The sequence below is a fragment of the Lissotriton helveticus genome, chromosome 1_1 (assembly GCF_964261635.1).
Source record: "Lissotriton helveticus chromosome 1_1, aLisHel1.1, whole genome shotgun sequence".
In the NCBI taxonomy this organism is placed as follows: Eukaryota; Metazoa; Chordata; class Amphibia; order Caudata; family Salamandridae; genus Lissotriton; species Lissotriton helveticus.
Window position 1 is genome coordinate 1,279,633,782 of NC_136057.1, and position 21,873 is coordinate 1,279,655,654.

The following is a 21,873-nucleotide window of genomic DNA, read 5'->3' on the forward strand; positions in this document are numbered from 1 at the left end:
TGTAAAACTTGCGATGTAAAAGCATGCGTGGTAAAAGCATGCATTGTAATGTCGTACATCCGCCCAGGGAGCTTAATCAAGGCTGTTCTGGCCCGTGATGTACCATCTAGTTCTGGGCTGACAGACTCCCCTACTATCAATAGTGTTGCAGAATAATGTGCATTCTGCACCCCAGTATCCCAAAGGACACTCTCTAAAAGGGAGAGAAAACGCAGAGGAAAGCAAGAAAAAAACCAGGGCATTCGATCTAGCCACTTCAGGGCTAACACGGATCCATTGGTACAGCAAACACCTGGTCCCCCCTGCTCGGGCCTCGACAATGGCCTCTCCAGCATACCTCTAACAGAGAATTTTTCACCGAAGGGAAGATAGATCTACCAGATTTTCCAAGCAACTGCAAGCAAGGTTGGCTGACTGCAAAAAGGATGCATCCTCCAATCTACAGGCTTCATTCCTGCCTTGGCCAACCATCCATCTTGATTCATTGACCATCTTAGGTTATTCTCCTCTGGAGATGCCGATTGTGCCCTCCATGTTACCTACCAGTTGCTGTGGCAATCCTATCAGTCCTAGAGAAGGAGCAGTGTCAATTATCCTGCAAGTTGGTCATCATTAGATCACCATAGTGGGAGTAACTACAAGTATTCACCAACGAAACCAGCGTCATGTCGCCTGCCCCATAGGACCAGGAGCAAGCTCCTTAATTTTTCATGGCACAGTCAACGTGATTCCATTGCCCCTGCTTCAGGAGCCTCGGCACAAACTATTGAACGCAGACTACCCCATGAACAAGGTCCATGTTACCCCGGCTGGTATGACTGGGCACAATACCGGCGTGGCAACATTGCCTGAGAGGGATGCCGATAGTAGAGTTTGCCCGCACATGAAGAAACTTGTGTTGCTGCCCAGCTACGCGCTTCAAGACCATCATGACATCTTTAAAAGGAGCGCGATCCTCATATTGATTGGCACTCTAGTGGGTTTGGATCACATACCATCTAATGACTATGAATTTGTGCAGTTAAGTCCCCATCCCATGTTGCAAGGCAGAGATGTAACTGTGACCTCTCGGGCCACCCAGGGAATAGCTAATGAGGTCTGGGAGTTCAAGGCAAAAATTTGTGACTGGAATATTGAACTCGCATTTCAGACCCCTCTGCATTATCCCACCCCTTTACATCTTACCCCTTTGGATCCCCCCCAAGATGTTTTTGCAAAGGAGCGGTTGGTCTAGAGCAGCTTGGGAACGTCTACCAACCCGTGTAAGTTACCACCGTACATTCAAATGGTAATTCTCAACACATTTTTACCTTGCCTCTTGCTGCACAGGATGGCAGTATGGGGATCACACATATGGGAGTCGCCCTATCCATGAAATGTGCACTCACACTCTAGCCCCAATAAATCAAACGCTGAATCCAGCTTAACACAGAGTTGCGTGCCTTAGGCTGGCCAATGGAAGCACCTTATGTAAAGCCTTTATTTCACCTATTCAACTGGAGCCACTCAGGGATGTCTAAAAGAGTAGTATGGATATGCCCTGTCGGACGCTCAACATCAAGGAGGGGTGCTATTGTGATCCTCTCTCAATTCACGTGCTGCAGATCTCTCACCACAGGGGCCCCCAAATATTTTAAACTGTACGACTTGGAAGTTGTCTCTCCTTTCCTGGAATGTAGCTGGACTCGTGGCTAAATGAGACAATGGTACGTGGTCGACTTTATGGAGACTTTCGCAATAGCTTGCCTGATAGAAACCTGGGTAACAACGCCATTTAATCTAAATGTCTATAAGATATTTCACCTTGCTGCTACCCCAGCCTCTTCTTGTACACTGATGGAAGGCATGGTAATTTTCATCTTGGTCATGATTTTTTTTTATTACAAAGCAGATACGCCTTTCTACCAGCTGCTTGGCCTCTAATTTAGTGATGGCACAAGGTTGGGTATTATTAACTTTTACAACACTATTCCTCTTCTCAACAGAGTTAACGTATTGTCTGGGCTGGACAGGGACCTTTGCCTCCTAGTGTTGCGAGATGATTTTTCGCACAATGACTATAGAAGGTACCTCATTTTTATCATGTCTAAGCATAATCTGATTTTTGCTAATGAATCCCACTGATATAATGCGCTTTTGTCAAGTACATTTGTGGGTAAAGGTGAAGGCTACTACAAAACAAAAAGAGAGAAAGGGCTGTGGCAGAAACGCTCTGTCCCCAGGTTATCCGATATTCAAAACAATGAAAGAGCGTCAAAATCTATAAAAACACACTCCAACCCCAGCATAACCCTCGGAAAACAATCTTACCAAGAGGAAAAACGAGGGGAGTGAGAAACAAAATAGGCAATAAAGTGGGGAGAGAAAAGAACAATGATCAGAAGAAAATCCCTCAAACACCAAATAAGTAGGTGTTAATTATCATCATTTGGTTTTCCAAGTATGAAAATGGAAAAAAGAGGGGGGACCACCCATAGGGCCCACATTGAAAGGGCAAGTTTAAAAAGAAGATACGCAGTTCCTAATATCAATTTTAATAGAGGGATAGCCTACTTCTATTAAAAGCATGTGAAAACAAGCATTTACAATGCAATGGTTTGGCCTTTGGAAAAGTTTGAGCTATTGGCATTGTAAATGACAAAGTTTGTATTTATGTGTTGGTTTAGGAAATAGAGAAGTAAATGGCATTGTTATTTACATTGCCATTTGCTTAATTTCTCTCAAATGTGAGACTTATTGTATTCTTCTTCTCCATGGTGCAGGATAAAAAGTGCTGAAGTACTGACTTTTCCATAGGCGCCTGTTGGCCCCCATATGACGTGTGTGACACTTTCTGCTGCTTGGGTCTCGTTTTTTTTTAGACAACAGAATGATGCATTCTGGGACTTGTAATTTCACTTTTAATATCGCATTTATAGACTCAAACTATCCAGCAAGCAAATAATGTAGACTTAAAATCAGGGCAGACATACGATGCCACGTGTGCTATAGGGCGATGTAACAGCTATACTTCTTCACTGGGGAAGTATACTGTGGTTTACTAGCAACTGTGTATTTATTACACAGTACCGTGTGCTATGCGCAGGGTGCTCGATGTAAATACTGTAATTATAAAAACAGAGCTGTGTATTTAAACATCTTTAACAGTCTTGTAAAAACGTGTTTCTTTTCTATGTTGATATACCGTAAATTTTATTCTGTACATATTTTTTATCTGTGAACACTGGTGAAAAGTGCACAGCCAAATACTTGCTTACTGTTCTTTGAGCGATTTTAAAACTGAACACATTTAATACCTTCAGTGCTATGCACTTGTGTAGTGTCTATGATTTTCATTGGTCAATTAGAATAAACGCTTTTGAGACTCTTTGAAATAAATGCATCGGTGCATTCGTCTTTGGGCGTGGGGTATTTGTGGAATGTTTAAATGCTAAATTACAAAGCGTTGCGTGGCAAGCGTCACTGGGAGCTCAGTGCTGCATTTTTCAACGAGACCCTGCACGTTGAGATCCGAGCTACCGCGGGCACTTTAGTTTCATTTGAACACCAATTAGGGAGATAGTTGCAGCATTCTCACTGCATGTAGTACACCACGGTTCAAATTAATGGCCTCTGCTTCTCATGCTCACAGGCAGCTCAGCTGAAAGACGGTCTGGTTGACCAATGCTATTTAAAAGCGTACCCGTACTTAAGAGCATTTCTCGCAGAAAAAAACAACAAATTAAATGCAGTGTTCCTAAATGGTAATTACATTCGCCTCGAGGGTAGGGGCAATGTAAAAGCCACTCGCGCTTAACATTGTATTCGCTTTATTAACATGAGAACCATGTATAAAGTCCATTAAGTTTTCTATGAAACGCAATAACAATATGTACCCGCTTGCACTGGGCGCAGTTGCGGACCCCTCACCAGTTAGCACTGTCTCGAGGGCGTTCAGCACGCACTTCTCTCCCACACAGGGTCAAATTGCAGCTTCCGAGTTCCTCACACTGGGACATCAACAATTAGCGCCACAGACTGCCTGTCGTGGCGAAAACAGACAACAGCAACAAGACACGGAAACACGTGAAACAAACATGGAAAAGACATGAGACAAGGGCAACAAAGACAACACCACGGAGTAACGGAAAACATGTAGAGGACATGACAGCCGACGAAAGCATTCCATTGACGGAAAACAAAGACAACCGCAACGAGACACGGAAACACGTAAAACAAACATGGGGAGGACATGAGACGGGGACAACATAGACAACACCACGGGGTAACGGAAAACAGAGACAACAGCAACAAGACACGGAAAAACGTAAAACGAACATGACACGGGGGCAACAAACACAACAGCACGGAGACACGCAAAAGTTAAAAGAAAATTAGCTTACCTGATCGCAAATACACAGTACTTCCTGGCAACTTAAAACTCGCAGCCCACTCCAACAGAAGACACTTCGAAAAAGACAAAAACATGACCGGAAAACCCCCCCCAAAAAAACCACGCCCACCGCCGCATGACGATCGCAAGAGGGCGGGATGAGTAAAAATCGCGGGAACGCCCACGAATCTGCTCCGGCAATGACGGACAGATCGCTCTTCCAATGGCTAGCCTCCATTTATGGAGCTAGCCAATGGAAGAGAAGGCGGGACCAAAGCCAGTATGTTCTAACATTAGATTTCGCCTGTGCGAACGCTGCTGCGCAGCGGACGCCAGGCGAAACCTAAAAACTGACATTTTAAAGGCATAACAATGAAACCTGATGTCCTTTTAAATGAAAAAATGTGGTCAACATGTTTCTGCTTACTAATGAACAACAATCACTCAAACATTCATCAGGACCGAAAAAAGGAACTTTTGTTTTAGCAGCTTAAAAAGGAACACACTCTAACGTGTGTGCGATTCTCGCTGTCCACAAGAAAAAGGAGGGTGATTCACCCACTCACGGTTACTTCTACGTGAGTTGCCTTGGTTGCTGCTAGTACGCCTGTGTCTGTAAAGGAAAACAAAATTCTAATAACAGCAAAACCCAAGTGAAGTGTAACACAACTTCTGTGTGGGATTAAATGCATATGAGTAATAACAAAACCTCAATCCTGGTCTTGTACTCCCAAACATCTTCAACTCATAAGTACCATGGTAATACTGTTCTTACACTTGTATCTAAACTCTCCCAAATATAAGAACTGATTGTTCAAATAGCACCACTAAACAAATTGAAATACTGATCAAATTGCATAAGGTAATCTGTTCTTATTATTAGATTCAACCTTCACACATCGATATGTGTGTGACACAGACCCAGCTCATGTCCACCAACTTTAAACATTCTGGATACCCTCCCACCTTAATGGTCAGAGACAATACACTGAACACACAACTATCGTGTCAGTGTAATGATTAAAAACAACACTGTGCATGTGCCAACTGTCTGCGCAGCCATCATTATAAGGAAAACTTATGAAAGAATTATAAAAGAGAAAGAGAAAAAGACCGTTTACAATTGGGTATCTCAATAACGATCATTTTCAGTCAGGTACTGTCCGTGTCAGATGAGCAATGTATTTTAAACACGCACCACTTACTTATCAGACTGCTTGTAAAAGCCTCATGGGTGCATGGCAGGGGTATTCTTCACGCCCGTTATAAGCTATCCGGAAATAGGGAAGAGATGGAAAAAATGGAAAACTAAGAAAAAAAACAAATGCGTGTCATTTCTACAGTGCCCGTGTTCTAACATAAACATTAGCGGCATTGGCCCAATGGACAATCAATGTTTGATATATAAACCCAGAAGCTCAGTAATTTAACATGAACGGAAAAACAAAATGGGGAGATAAATAAATAGTCGTGACCCGTCTAAGCCTATATCGTTTTAGGCACACTTACTGACAAACGAACGTCTCCCCTCTCCGGACCTACGGAGTGCACATCCATGCCCCGAATGTTGGCTGGTTGTTTCCAGGACTGACGTTATGTAACGTCGGGGCGTAACACCCACGTGATCGCGATTCCCTCTATTCTTAAAGGAACATCGCTCCAATAGTCCAATGTGACTTAGCACCGTCAATCAACTTTATTTAACAGAGACGCTTGACATTTACAAAAATGATTGCACGTCTTCATAGCTTTTATATGAATCAATGCCAGTAATATTTGTTTAACCCTTCTCTCACTGGGTACTTTGAAATTTTGATCACAGGCTGGAAATTAAATTAGCTATAAGGAAGGGAAAACACAGGGAAATCGTTTGCTTATTGGCAAGGAGGCCACTCTCACTGTAGTGATCCACTCAGTGATGAATCATGATTACGAATGTAAAGCAAATTTAAACTGTATTAAATAGAAATAAAAATAAGTCGCTAAACGCTGTTTCCGCTAAAGAGCCCAGTGTATGGAGTTCATATTCATTGGAAGTTCATCTATTATTCAGGATAGAACCCCAGGGTATTGCATCATTAAGGCCCAGATTATGCGTAGACAGACGGTATATCCACCGTTGCTCTTTTTCGAAGAGTTGTATTTCTGAGCCATTTTTCAACTGTTCAATAATTGTCCATCTGACATCATTCGGTGTGTGGTTGGCTTCCAGGAAGTGTTGCGTTAGTTTTGTAGTGTTCTTCCGGCACCGGATATTACTACGGTGTTCTCCAATCCGCAGTGAGTATACTCCTGCATTGACGCAAGGGATAACTTTCAACCCAAATACCTGCAGACCTTCAAAGAAGTGCTGGAGGCTGTTAGAATAAACGCTAGCAGTAAAACACCTGTCCTAACTGGGTACCCTTGGTTCTTTTTAAGAGCCAAATCGAACCCTGGGCCCCTCTGGTCTCTAATGTCCTTCAGGCAGCTAGCCGCTCTAGCAAGTTATCCACTTGCTCGCAGTCAATCATCGTCCCCATCTTTATAAAGGGGGACAGAGGGGGTATGAGTTACTACCTCCTGAGCTTCCTCCTGGACTCAATGGTGAAGTCATGGGCCGTGCTCTCCTCTTAAAACTTGAGGCCTGGGCTGAGGACACCAGAATCCTTTCTGATATTCAGTATGGGTTCAGGAGAGGGCTGAGGATCAATGTCTTAACCTCTCCCACCTAAGCAGGACTCTTTAGTTTTGGGGTTTATGGACCTGTCCAGCGCTTTTGACTGTCTCTCCCACACTTATGAAGTATAATGGGCAATCTTGGCATAAACAGGTCCTTAATTAACCTCATCAGGGAGATTTATCATGACTCCAGCGCATCAGTTAGGTTTGGCCTGGGGGGCGATGCTCGGAGTCCTTTGTGTTTGCGGGGGGGGGGTGTTAGGCAAGGTTGTGTCCTTGCACCTTTCCTCTTTACACTCTATACTAATCACTTGAAAAGGGAACTGGTTCATACGCATACCTGCAGGGATTTTCACCAGATTGGACAGTGGCACATATACCAGCTCTGATTAATGCAGATGACTCTGTTCTTATGTAGTCCCGAGCTGGACCACATCATGGATTTTTCGTCCCTTTCCACGTTCTGATTATTGCCCTCGTGTATTGCGTCCACTTGTTTAGGAGGGCTTCTGACATTGAATCTGCACTTTCTCCCTCAGACTTCAATCAATCAAATAAAACTTTATTCTTTTTTTTTAAACCATAAAAGTCACATATACGCACAAAGATACCAAGAAATAAAAATCAAAAGTGAAAGATATAAAATCAAACCCTGAGCAGCCAGCCCAGGTAGAAACACATCAATAAAAAATATTGTCAATTGCCGATTTTCAACACGGCGGGCCTCAGCAAATAAAACCATCATTATTCAAAGTGCATAATGCAATTTTTTTTATTTTTTTTCAATCTTTTCTAGTGCATACTTTTTTGACCAGGACACACAGTATATATTAAAAACATGTAAACATTTGATAAAGTGCGTAATAGCTTTGTAGAGGCTTTCCAGTGAGGCTGACAAGATTCAATCAGAATTAATTATTTTTCATATTGTTCATTACTTACAGAAGACATTTAAAATTCAGCGATGGTTAAATGCTGGCTTGATACCAGTCAGTTCATTAAAGAGCGATTGTGCTTAAGTAACAAGACCAAAAATGATCAAAAAGAACAATGTGAAAGTCTCCCCTCAAAAGCATAACAGATAAGACACAAACTCAAGTAAAAGGAACCCTCATTTTCCAACTACCCTCTTTAAGCGAATAGCAACAGCAATGAATCTATATATCATTTCACAAATATATTCTGATTGGAGAAGTTGGAGATAAAACAACGCTGGCCTACACTTTTTAATATTCAAGACCCTCAAAAGTGGTAGAATGTATTCCATGCGTGGTTTACATGACGCAACGCCTCTCCCTCCTAGAAACTCAGCTGGAAATCCTGATTCGAGGCCTGAACGAAACTCTATCCAACCTTTCCTTGATCTGAAAGTCCACCCAGCCACCCAGAGAGCTATCTAATCTCACCCAACCCAGTCTAGACAAGGTACCACCTTCCACAGAGCCTACAGTCCCCCCAGACCTCGACCCGGATCCACCAGTAAGGGGAAGGATAGTTGCTACGAAAGATCTAGAAGAGCAACTACCTCACTTTCCCCTCAGGAAGTGACACACCCAGCCACATCCTACGACCCTCCAACAAATTCCTCCCTTTAATCCGCGATCCAACTAATTACGGGATTTTGAAATGTACACCCTCATCTGAGAATCCCTATATCCCCTGCCCACCTAGCCTTCCCTCCTAGAGTCCAATCCAGCGAGAACAGGTGCAAAGAAGAACGCCCATCAACTGCATGCTCCTAAACTACAGATCAGCCTCTAAACATGCAACCAAACTAGCGGAAGCCATCCTCTCCTATGACAGACACAGCATTCATAACAGAGACCTGGCTCAATAATCTCGCCTACCATGGACATGCTGGTACCTCCCGGACTCACTATGATTAACAAAGACAGGCAAGGGAAAAGAGGTGGGGGCATTGCAGTCATCCACAAGAACAACATCTCCATCACGGAAACTCCTTGTTGTTTGCACAGCTCCTTTTGAATGTCTCTCAGTCAACATCAAAACACAGGATACCAGGCCTACACTTTGCCATCTACTATACCACCCCCCAGGCAACTCCACAAAATTCGGGGTTCACCTTTCCGACCTGATTGCCCATTGCGCACTCCGCTCCTCTAACAACATAATTCTGAGTGACTTCAACCTAAATGGAATGAAACAATGAACCCGCTCATTCAAATCCTAAACAACCTACTGCTAGTTAACAATATGACCCAACACTACTTAGAAGAAACACACCATAGAGGAGCAATCCTTGACGCAATTATAGCTGAAAGCAATGCAATCTCCATCGACCACATCCTCCCTGTTGACTGGTCCGATCATCACATAGTTCTCTTTCACATCAACCAGGCGTTCTTGAACAATCTAATTCCCAAACTTGAACCCCCCCCCAAATGGGTCAGGACGCCAGCCCAGATCCCGCGAGCTGACCTAGAAGAAAGAATTAGCTAGCTGCTCCCCTACTCCACTGACCACCTCTCCACTACCAAACTCACCTCTCTTTACAACTCCAATATGACGCTCACGCTGGATCAAATTGCCCTCCTAAAGCTAAAGAAATCCAGGAACATCCCTTCCAGATCATGGTTTACCACTGACATCAACGAAGAACGAAGATAGCTAAGAGCTGCAGAAAGAATCTGGAAGAACAATCCCTCCGCCGAAAACCACTCCAAACAGCCCGCAGGATATACAAAAATCACATTAAGAACAAAAAGTCAGCTTTCTTCTGCTCTGCGCTAGAAAACACAAGAAACCGACCCAAAGAGCTTTTCAATATCATAAGGAACCAAACCTCCAAACCCATACTTTCCTCAACACAGGCATCCAAAGAACGATGCGACAACTTCGCAATCTTTTTCAATGACAAAATCACCAAGATTGACCTCTCACTTGGTTCAAATCCCATCTCCCCCAATGAGATCAAAGCATCCGAAACTCCTGCCAGAGCGCCCTTGAACTCTCCAAAACAGTGGTCTCACTTCACTCTCATCCAGGAAGCAGAGATATTCAAACTAATCTCCAGTGCCAAGCCCTCATTTCACGCCCTGGATCAGCTACCTCCTCACCTGGCCAAAGACCTGAAGCTCGTCCTTGCCCCACTGTGGTGCAAGATCATCAACAGCTCACTGAGCTCCAGAACCGTACCTGACTGCCTCAAAGTAGGACAAGTCACGCCACTGCAAAAAAAAAAAAAGCAGCTCTAGACACTGAGGATCTGAATGATTTCAGACCTGTATCGAACCTACATTTTTTATCCAAAATCATGGAAAGATGTGTACTCCCACAGGTGACCCAACACCTGGATAACATCAATCTACTAGATCCCCATCAATCGGGCTTCAGAAAGGGATGCAGCACCGAATCAGCAATCCTTAATGTCATAGACAACCTACTCAAGTCACTTGACTCGGATCAATGCTGCCTTCTCATCATCCTAGATTTATCAGCTGCATTCGATACAGTTGACCACAAATTGCTCATAAATGTGCTACAAGAAAGGGACCGTCTACAAGAGACGGTCCTCCACTGGTTCTCTTCCTTTCTCCAAAACCGTTCACAAAGATTAAAAATCAAAAACTTTGAGTCCGACCTCCACCCCGCCATCACAGGTGTTCCTCAAGCATCCGTACTCTCCCCTCAGCTCTTCAACATCTACATGGAACCCCTTACCTCTCTACTTAGGAAATCCAACAACCCCTTTCATTTATATGCAGATGACACGCAGCTTTATCTGAAAACTACCTCAATTGACGACATCCAGAGACTTAACAACACGCTCAAGGAAGTTCAACACTGGCTCACAAACAATCACCTGAAACTCAACCAAGAAAAAACGGAAATACTCCTCATATCCAACAAAGACGAAAACCCACAAATTGAAGAATAGCTCAAAGCCATTGAAGCCCTCAATGGCAACCTCACCTTAACGGATTCGGTAAAATCTCTAGGGATCACCCTGGACCCAAAACTGCACATGAAGAAACACGTCACAAGATCTGCCAAAAGAGCCTTTCTCAACCTAAAACTACTTTACAAAATTAAACCCTTCCTCCCACCCAAGGACCTTCAAAAAGCCACCCAAACTTTGGTCCTCTCTAGAATAGACTATGGGATCGCTACCTTGACTGGGACGGTACAAAAGGGGGTGGTGATGGACGGAGCATCTGAACCAATCAAACACTCACTCCCAGTCAACCGATCTGGGACAGCAAAATCCCACCTCGCCCCCCTGAAGACAACTCTCAATGTAGCTGCCAGAATGGTCACTGGAATTAAGAAATTCGAACACATTTCGCCACCTCTCAGAGAACTCAGATGGCTCCCAGTTGAGTTGCGAGCCAGCTTCAGAACAGCCTGCCTCACTCACAAAGCCCTGCACACAGGCAAACCGGAATACCTGGCCTCCAAACTCAAAAGGGCAGGCCTGCCAAGAAATCTCAGGAGCTCCAACTCTCTACTACTCATCCCGCCAAGAACTCGCAAGCATAAAACCTCAACCAAATCTTTTGCCGGTAACGCTCCAAAAATCTGGAACTGCATCCCCCCCACATCAGAACAACCCCCTAGTTACCAAAATTCAAGAGCCTACTCAAAACCCTCTTCCTTGACCGCTCTTGAGCGAACCGATAGACCACAAGTAGCTCCTTAGCCGACACTTCATCTTACCTCAAATTTTGTGACTGACGACACTGATTCGGATCACAAACTTTTTATTCATAAGCGGTTTGATTGTCTACTACGCTCGGATGATCATCAGATTTTGCTTGCACCCTCTTTTCCTCTGCCCCTTCACCCATACGCTTGTTCCCTTCCCTGCTCGAACCCCCATGTTCTACCATTCTCCTGTATCATATGTTTTCACATTATTGTATATGCTGTGAAGCGCTCTGATACCCCTGGGTCCAGCTAGCGCTATACAAAACTTCTAAATAAATAAATACTGTATAACTCGCAGAAGAAAAGAAAGTGCAGCAGGTTTTGGGCTGATTTACAATCACAAGGGCAGGGATCCAAAAGGGCCTAATGGTAAGTTTGGCTCTGGTACGAGACCAGTAGGTGAGTGCAGCCAAATCTGAATCTTGTAAGATAAGAAAAATGTAAATGACAGAAAGGATACATAAGATATGGCTTATTTCCTTCAGTCGTAATAAGGGGTAAATACTCGGCTACCTGCTTTTTACTGCGCTCCCTATATTCTCTGTGATCTCTTAAGATGTTCAAAAAATCTATTTTGTTATGATTTTGCAATGGAGATAATAAGCTGGGGGTTTTCAAATAAATCCTGCCTTCCCAATAAATCCTGCCTCCTGTAGACTTAAGGTTAAACAATCAAAGCGTTCTATCCACTTTTTGGCTAATGTTTTATCCATTGCATTGTCAGCACTTTAGTTATTTGACGCCTTGACAAAAGCTATTAGCATAGGGCAATGGCCTCTATCTTTCTGATATTTTGATAAGAGAGTCTGGTCACAGGCCTCTGTGTTGTGGCCCTCATACGAAGTCTGCTAAGTTGGTGGATCCAAATTATTGTCTGGATGACACCTTGTTTATATCTGGCCCACATCTCCGCCTGTATTAATACCTGTGTGCTACTGGTATATTGGCACTCTTTCAAGTGAAGTCTAGACATTTGGGATCAACAATCATATTGGTAGGAGCACATAGCGGACCCTTCATTGAGATTTTTGTTCTCCTTTTATTTGAGAACTGTACTTGAATATGTATTGTTTTTTTAACTTTGATGTCATGGTTTTAGGCATGTCAAAGCTCAACAATGTTTTTTCTTGAATTGCTTTTATTATGTATTGCTCTAGACATATCTGGATATTAATTGTATTTGGTTTTCTTTTTTTTTCTTATTGTACTTTTATGGTCTGTTCAATTCGATCGAATAAGGTTTATTGTGACTCCGAGTGGAGTCACAATAAGGAAGGAAGTTTCCTGAGAAGCTGAAATCAGGAAAATTCAGGGATGTGTCCAGTAATGGAGCATCGGGTCTAATGAAGGGAGAATGGGTGTGTGTGAAAAAAGGAAGATTTGTCAAAGCTGGCAAACCAGGTTTTCCTAGCCAATGTCGATAGTAAGAGTCTGAAAACAAGTAGTTAAATTAACAGAGGGAAATGTCTGAAGCATGAGTTAGTTGGTTGTTCCTTCATTATGTATCAAATTTCAGCTAATGGAGGTATCTGAAAGAGACACGTTAGTGATAGATTCCTTACTTTAGAATATCCCCAGGCATCAGACTGGATCCGGAAAGTTTTGCTTAGCAGTACCCTTGCGCGTCAGTAGGTGGCGTCCTGTGGCTCCGCGTCCATCACTGGCGTCGTCAGCACCGAGATGACGTCACGGAGAGTACTTAGGCGCCACCCATGCGCGCTGACGTCAGTTCTTTTTTTTTTCATGCCAGTAAGCGCAGATCCGGATTGAGCACATACCTTGGTCTCTTTTTGACCACTATATGGAGACTTTTGTCTCCCCACTTTTCTCTTGGTGCGCGTAGGGATGCCCGGCTGTAAAGTCCCGTGGGACCTGTTGCCGAAACATGTCTGTAGCGGACCCCCACGATGTTTGCCTCTACTGTCTGGATGCCGACCCCAACTGCCGTGACTGCCGTGCCATGGCCCCCAAGGCCTTGCGGGAGCGGCGTCGAAAGTTGCTGGAGGTCCAGCATTAGTCGCGTCGCCGCTCCCGGTCTTGGGGCCGTTCCCGGGACTGCTCGCGGGACCGGAACAGTCGCTCCTCGGACTCCAAGTCTTCGCCTTTGGATTCCGGTAAGCTTCACCATAAAAAGAAGTCGAAGAAGCATGTTTGTTCTCCGACGTCCCCCCGTATCTCCTCGGTGGCAGCAGAGGGGGACAAGGGCCTTGCCCCTGCGGCTCCTCTGGAGCCGGAGAGACCCGCTATACCCGGGTCCATGGGCGACTCCCGAACAGATGCAAGAATTCCTTGCTGCTTTGAACCACCTTTACAGGCCTCGGGCTCCCGCCGGTGCGTCTTCGATCCCCGCGGTCCCATGTCCAGATCCTGCTGGCCTGGCATCGGCTCCAGCCCCCGTGCCACAGGATCCTGCGCCGCTGGCTCCGGCCCTGGCGCCACGAGGTGCGGCATTGCCAGCTCCGGCGCCAACCTCGGCTCCAGCCCCGGCGCCGCATGGGTGCCGTTCGTCCCACCCTTGCCCCGGTTCCTGGACTGGGAAGGGTCCGAGGACCTGCTTGCTCGGCAATACGACTCCGAACTCGATTGGGTGGATGACTTGGAAGATGCAGGTGACCTCGATGTCGCTTCTGACCCAGGGTTCGCCTCTCCCCTGTCTACTATGGAGGAGGGTGCCTCCTACATGATGGTCCTCCGTCGGGCATCTGAGGCCTTCAATCTTGACCTCCCAATGGTGGCCCTCAAGACCAACCTCCTCACCGAGGTGCTCCAGACAGCATCTACTTCGGTGGTGCGCTGCTGCCCTTTCATGACGCCCTTTAATGACGTCCTTACAGAGGTCCTCTTGGGCACTTGGTCGAGGCCGGCCACGGTGGATAAAAACGTCGCCAGACGCCACCGACTGGCACCCGGTGACCCCGCTTTCTTGACCACTCACCCTATGCCTGAGAGTCTGGTCATTCAGGCCTCAACGTCACAGAGTGCCTTTCCCACGGCCCCGCCGGATAAAGACTCTAAAAGGCTGGACCAGTTTGGCAAGAGGTTGTTCTCTTCGGCCAACCTCGGGCTGCGGTCGGTGAACACCGCCTGCTTGTTGGGCCGCTACTCCAACGTGGTGTGGGACGCCGTTGCTCAGGTGTTGCTTCAGTGTCCTGAGAAGGTGCAGGCTACCCATTCTCAGGCGATTGCTGAGGGCAAAGATGCGGCTAAGTTCGCCATTCGGTGTGGGTTAGACACCGCCAACTCACTGGGCAGGGCGATCCCTATGACCCTGGCGTTGCGGCGCCACACCTGGTTGCGTTCGACCCAGTTCTCGCCCGATGTGTAGAGTTCCCTCATGGACATGCCTTTTGATGGCACCCGCCTGTTTGGAAACAAGGCTGACAGTGCACTGGAGCGCTTTAAGACTCGCGGGCTACGGCCAAGTCCCTCTGTCTTTCTACTAAGACCCCGGCCACTCTTGGTTTTTGTCCCTTTAGTAGCCAGGGACGAGGCGCACAGGCGCACCCTTCCACCAAGCCTGTGCAGAACCATACACAGCAAGGCCGAGGTTTCCGCAGGGGCGGGGCGGGGAACCATCGTGTGGGTCCATACACCTCCACCCCTGCTGCTTCCGCCTCTAAACCCTCCTAATCTGAGCTTCAGGGAGCACCACACGCCGGTGGGTGGCAGGATCCGCCACCACCACCCCCGCTGGCTTGAGATTACGTCAGACAAATGGGTCCTGCACATAATCTGCAACGGTTACTCCCTTCCCTTTCAGTCCTCACCCCCAGCCATGTCACCTCGGTGCCACCGCATGTCAGGGGATCATTTGGCTCTTCTCCAACAGGAAGTCGCGGCCCTCTTTGCCAAGGGGGCCATCGAGTGCATTCCTGGGCCAGAAGTAGGGAGTGGTTGCTATTCCCACCACTTTCTGGTCCCCAAGAAGGACAAAGGGGTTCTGCGTCCTATCTTTCACCACCGGGACGCGAATCGCTTCCTCCGAAAGGAGAAGTTCAAGATGCTAACTCTGGCTCAGGTCTTGGCTGCCCTCGACCCTGGAGACTGGATGGTAGCGTTGGACTTGCAGGAAGCGTATTTTCACATTCTCGTCCTGCCGGCCCACCGGCCTTCCCTGCGGTTCACGGTGGGCCAGGAGCATTTTCAGTTTACCGTGCTCCCCTTCGGCCTTACCAGTGCCCGCCGGATGTTCACAAAGGTGATGGCGGTGGTCGCAGCTCATCTGCGCAGGTTAAGGGTATCAGTCTTCCCCTACCTCGACGACTGGTTTTTGAAGGCGGGCTCGCCCCAGGCAGTCGTCACCCACCTTCAGACTACGGCCGACCTCCTGCATTTGCTGGGGTTCTCCCTCAACGTGCCGAAGTCTCACCTGAGTCCCTCTCAGAAGCTCCCCTTCATCGTAGCAGTTCTGGATTTTACGCAGTTTCGGGTTTATCCTCCCGAGGAGCGAGTCCGGGATATTTAGGCTATGGTTCTGATCTTTCAGCCTCTATCCTGGGTTTCAATCAGGATGACCCTCTGGCTCCTGGGCCTGATGGCCGTCTGCATCCTGCTAGTGCAGCGTGCCAGATGGCATATGCGGGCTCTGCAGTGGGACCTGAAGTTCCAATGGGCGCAGCATCTGGGCAACCTGTATGATCAGATCATATCCAGATCGCGGAGGGCAATGCACGCCAATTGCAGTGGTGGTTCACGAATCGCATTTGGGTCAAGGGCAGATCCCTCTCCCTTCCCCAACCGGAGCACACAGTGGTGACGAATGCGTCTCTCCTGGGGTGGGGAGGGCACTTGGGAGAGGCGGAGATCAGAGGCCTCTGGTCTCCGGTGGAGTCCCGGCTCCATATCAACCTTCTGGAGCTGCGGGCGATCCGACTTGCACTGAAGGCATTCCTCCCTTCTGTCCGAGGGAGTGTAGTGCAAGTGTTCACGGACAACAGCACTGCCATGTGATATTGCAACAAACAGGGCATGGTGGGGTCCTGGACCCTATGTCAGGAGGCTTTACGCCTCTGGGCATGGCTGGAACATCAAGGCATTACCTTGGTGGTTCAACACCTGGTAGGTTCTCTGAATGCCGGACGAACTCAGCCGCCGGTGCTTGATGGATCACGAATGGCGTCTGCACTCGGACGTGGTGCAAGGTCTCTTACAGCAGTGGGGCCAGTCTTGGTTAGATCTATTTGCCACCGAAGAGAACGCACAATGTCATCAGTTCTGCACGTAGGAATTTCCAAGGCGGCACTTGCTCGGCGACACTTTTCATTGCAAGTGGAGTTGTGGTCTGTTGTACGCCTTTCCGCCTATACCCCTTCTGCCCTGAGTGCTGAAGAAGATCAGGCGCGGCCGGGCCCAAGTTATTCTTGTGGCTCCAGACTGGGCTCGAAGAGTATGGTATCCTGAGCTACTCAGTATGAGCATCGATCCCCCGATCCGACTGCCTCTTCGGGAGGATCTTCTGTAGCAGCAACAGGGGACAGTTCTCCACCCAAACCTGTCCGGCCTCCAACTCCATGCGTGGAGATTGAGCGGCAACAGTTGACTGCTTTCGACCTTCCTCCTGAGGTCTGTAATGTCATTCTGGCAGCCAGGCGTCCCTCCACTAAAACGGTATACGCCTGCCGGTGGAAGAGATTTGTGGCATGGTGCACAGCAAAGACTGTGGATCCCCCTTTGGCCCCTCTTTCTGAGGATCTTCTGTCCTTGGCCCAGCAGGACCCTGCTCTGGGCACTATCAAGGATTATCTTTATGCCATTTCCGCCTTCCTGAGGCTTCCTGATGAGCCTTCTCTTTTTAAGTCTCCGGTTGTTAATCGTTTCCTCAAACGCATTACACACACGTTCCCTGCCGTGCCTTTCATAATGCCTCAATGGGACTTAAATCTTGTCTTGACTTTTCTGATGTGTGCTCCTTTTAACCCTTTCATAACTGTCCTTTATATCTTCTTACTCTAAAGACGGCTTTCCTGGTAGCTATCACTTCTGCCAGACGAGTAAGTGAGCTCCAGGCTCTTTCTTCTAAACCTCCTTTCCTTTCTGTTCATCCAGACAAGGTGGTTTTAAGGACCCGTCCTTCTTTCTTGTCAAAGGTTGTCATGCCCTTCCACATCGGGCAGACTATCACTTTGCCCACCTTCTTTCCGCCTCCGCATCCTTCTAGGGAAGAGGAGAGGCTCCACCGTCTGGACCCAAAACGTGCACTTACTTTCTATCTGCAGTGTACACAACAGTTCCGGGTAGATGATCAGCTCTTTGTTGGCTACGTGGCGCCAAAAAAGGTCTGACTATGCATAAACGGACCATTTACGGTGGGTCGTTCTGTGCATCAAAGCATGTTACTCTTTGGCCAAGAAGGAACCTCCTCTGGGGCTGCGTGCCCAATCGACCAGGGCAACTGCAGCCACTACTGCCTTGGGACACGGCGTTCCCTTGCAGGACATTTGTCAGGCAGCTACGTGGGCCTCACTGCACATGTTTACAAAGCACTACTGCCTTGACAGTCCAGTCCAGAGAGAGCCCGTTCTGTTCTCCGTGACTTCCTGGTGTAATTTTGTTCGCAGACCCACCACCGGGTTGGTATTGCTGGGGAATCTATTCTAAGGTAAGGAATCTATTACTAACGTGTCTCTTTCAGATGCACAAGATACTACTTGTGTAACGATATATCTGTAAGAGACATTAGTTAGTGAGTAGTAACTTGTGCGTTAGTGTAGTATTTCAGCTGGAATCACAGTGTCAAAGGTGATTTAACAATGTACAATGAGATTCCAGTAAAGCCAGTTGGCCCAGGCTTTTCTCCTAGGAGAAAATCCTTTCTGTATTGAAAACCATAAATCTTAGTCACCTGAACGCAGACATCCTTATTATTAGAGGTGTGGATGCCATAGTTGGCTATATCAGTATCGTGAGGCACTGCACACATGGAATAGCGTACTTTTTTCATTAAACAACTCTCTTTTTCATTTAAAGCACCTACAATTATGCATATTGTGTGAGGAAAAATATACATTTAATAAGGCATTGTGTAGTCTGAATTGGAAATCTAATCGGTGGTGCTGGTAATAAACAGAAGGTTCTACCTTTACAATAAGAGCATGTAGTCGTAATCAGCCAGGGGGAATTGTGGTCTAACTTTTATAAAGGTAAAATGCTGCTTGACTTATGAAGAGGATCTTGATCTCTAGAGTAGATTAAGACATAATTTATTTATTTTTTGTTTAAATATCCTTTATTAAAGTCACAGGAGGAATAAAACATGAATGTTACAATATACATAGTACTACATCTCAGAGATGTCTGTCTTGTTTACGGGGCTTATCACACAATGCATTAGTTCTCCGCCTCATACATCATGGCTATTTTTCATCACAAATGTTCCAACCATGTTAGCGCAACAGAGGATATAACTTCCTGAGATAAACAGTGAGGGAAGGAAAGAGAACAGAGGACATAAGGGGGAAAATGGGAAGGGTTGGCTATGGTCATCTGATTCGAAAGTGCGACGTGTGCGTCTAGTTGAGGGTGTATCGATGTGTGGGGGGTGTGTGGGCGTCATTTAAATTGACTAATGGAGTGAGCATGGCTTTGGGGGGGACAATGGGTCGGTTGTGGTAGGTGTTCGGTGTGAGGGGAGTGCTGGGGGGAGCATCGTCAAGTCTGTCCGCACGGAGTATTAGCAGGGGGTTTGCCGTTGGCATCATCCGGGCGGTTGACATCTGCTAGGTTCCGTGCTAGATGGCATTCCCTATGAAAGGAGTTGAGCATTACATCCCATAATACCGCAATTGGGAACTGTCGTAGACCTGCTATTTCCTCGTTATGGAGGGTGGTGCTTTCCGCTTTCGCCCAGGTGTCCAGGGATGCGTGCCAGTGTTCCGTTAGTGGTGGGGTAGCTCGTTTCCAGTGTTTTGTAATCAATCTTTTTGCCGTGAGGAGGCCAAGGTCCCAGAAACGAGAGGGGACTTTATTCAATTTAGTTCGTTTATACAGGCCTAGTATGCACGCCTCCCACGTGTGCGGTATCACCATGTCCGTGCATTTGTCTAGTATCACCAGTACCGCCCCCCAGTACGCCTGAATCTGTGGGCACTGCCACAGCATGTGTAGCAGGTCCGCCCCTTCCAGTGCACATCTCGGGCAGCTAGCTGTAGCACCCGGGAAGTATTGGTTAATTTTACTGGGTGAGAGGTACGCTCTATGCAATATATAGAACTGTATCAGTTTGAAGCGTGCGTTGCGGGGAACGTGCCTGGGGCACAGCAGTATCGTTTTCCACTCCTTATCTGTCCAGTTCCTCCCCCTGTCTGTTGCCCATTTGTCCCGTAGCGGTTGTAACAAGTGTTGCGTGTGTGACAATAGCGCCTGATGTAGCCAGTGCACCACGTGTGTACCGTTTCCCATGACATGTAGGCTCTGTATCAATTGATGTGTTGTTAGTTCTTCAGTGATGCTACCCCACCGCTGCGTGTATGCTAAAAGTAAGGAGGCGTGTTGTAAAAACTGTCCCGGTGGGAGACCCGTGTCAGCAGCCAGTGTCTCAAAAGGTATCAGGACACCATCGGCGTATAGGTCTGCCATGGTGTCTACTCCAGTGCACGTCCAGTGTTCCAGTGCTGTTTCCGTGACTATAGAGGTGGACTTGGGGGTGCCTAGGAGCGGGAGCGCTGGGGCATATGGTTTAGTCAGTCTCGTGAGCCGTAGGCTTCTGACATAACATCTTACCGCTACACCCACATGTAGTTGAGCCGTTTTCCTTGGGTGTGTCAGGGGGTGGAATAGGGTATGTATTTGTGTGGAGGATAGCACATCCGTAATCGTGGCTGTGTCCTCCAGGTGGTTTCCCGCGAGCCAGGCAGTGACCCATTGTAGCTGGGCTGCCAGATAGTAAAGTTCGAGGTTCGGTACCGCGAGGCCACCCTCATCGACTGGCGCATATAGTTTTTGGAGGGCCACTCTGGGTCGTCCAGTGTTCCATATCAGGTCCCTGATCATGGATGCCAGTTCCTTGAAGGTGTGTGCCCGCACGTATACCGGTATGTTGGCAAAGTAATATAAGAGCCTGGGGAGCACGATCATTTTTGTCAGCGTCACTCTGCTTGGGACATTGAGCGGTAGGGATTTCCAAAAGGCAATTTGGGACCTTATGGACGTTATGGCGCGTGTCAGGTTGCCGTCTAGTATGTCCTGGGGTGTCCTGTAGATGTATACTCCTAGGTATTTGAACGTGGTGTGGTGCCACGGCAATTGCTCACCATTAATCATGATTTCAGGGTCTGGGATGTCCGGGTTGAACGAGTATGCCCCTGACTTGGCCCAGTTTACCTTGAGACCTGACATGGTCTCGAAGGACTTGAAGATCTCCGAGAGGTCTAGTGGTATTTGAGTAAGGTCCCTGCATATAGCGAGACTGTGTGTATGCCATCTGCTAGTGGGATGCCCCAGTGCGTGCCCTTATTGCGCAATATTTCAGCAAGGGGTTCAATCGCCAGTGAAAAGAGTAATGGGGATAATGGGCAGCCCTGTCTGGTGCCGCGCTGCACCCTAATGGCGTCAGATAGTAGCCCGCCTGTGCGGACTCGCACCACTGGGTGTCTGTATAGCAATCCCACTAGTTCAATATAGTCTTCCCCAAGTTCGAATTTGCGTAACACAGCCAGTAGATAGGGCCACTCGAGCGAATCGAATGCCTTCTCTAGGTCAAGGACTAGGCAGCCCGACCTAGGCCAATCTTGCATTGCATATGTTTGTACTCGGAATAGCCTCCGTATGTTGTGGGAGGTGCATCTGGTGGGCACAAAGCCGTTCTGGTCATTATGTATCAAGTCTGGCACCAGTCCTGCTAGTCGTCGGGCGAGAGTCGAAGCCAGTATCTTATAATCCGTGTTTAGCAGTGCTAGGGGTCTATATGAGCCGAGGAGTGTACCATCTCTACCTGGCTTTAAAAGGGACACTAGTGTCGCCTCATTCATTGACTGGGGTAGGGTCGAGTCCTCCAGCGCCGCCGTATATACCCTTAGGAGCTCTGGAATCAGGATGTCGGAGCATGCTTTATAATATTCCGCCGGCAACCCATCAGGGCCCGGGGCTTTGCCATTTGAGAGGGCATAGATGGCCTCACGGAGCTCCTCTGCTAGCAACGGCGACCCCAGGTCATCCCGTTGATCATCCGTCAGGGC

At 47.3% G+C, this 21,873-nt stretch overlaps 1 protein-coding gene and 1 long non-coding RNA gene across 4 annotated transcripts in view; one reads left to right on the forward strand and one right to left on the reverse strand.

Moving 5' to 3' along the window:
- Positions 1-5,953, reverse strand: part of LOC144822788 (uncharacterized) — a 180,796-nt gene extending 174,843 nt beyond the window's left edge. Inside the window, exons 1-2 of one of the 2 annotated variants that reach the window (XR_013608694.1) lie at positions 5,882-5,953; positions 5,578-5,642 (exon numbers count right to left, since the gene is read on the reverse strand). This is a non-coding gene — a long non-coding RNA (uncharacterized LOC144822788). Of the gene's footprint in view, positions 1-5,577; positions 5,681-5,881 lie in introns of both variants that reach the window. The other variant, XR_013608695.1, reaches the window with a different exon arrangement.
- The window catches only part of FAM3C (FAM3 metabolism regulating signaling molecule C), a 429,441-nt gene that overhangs the window by 239,654 nt on the left and 167,914 nt on the right, over positions 1-21,873 (forward strand). The window lies entirely within an intron of this gene.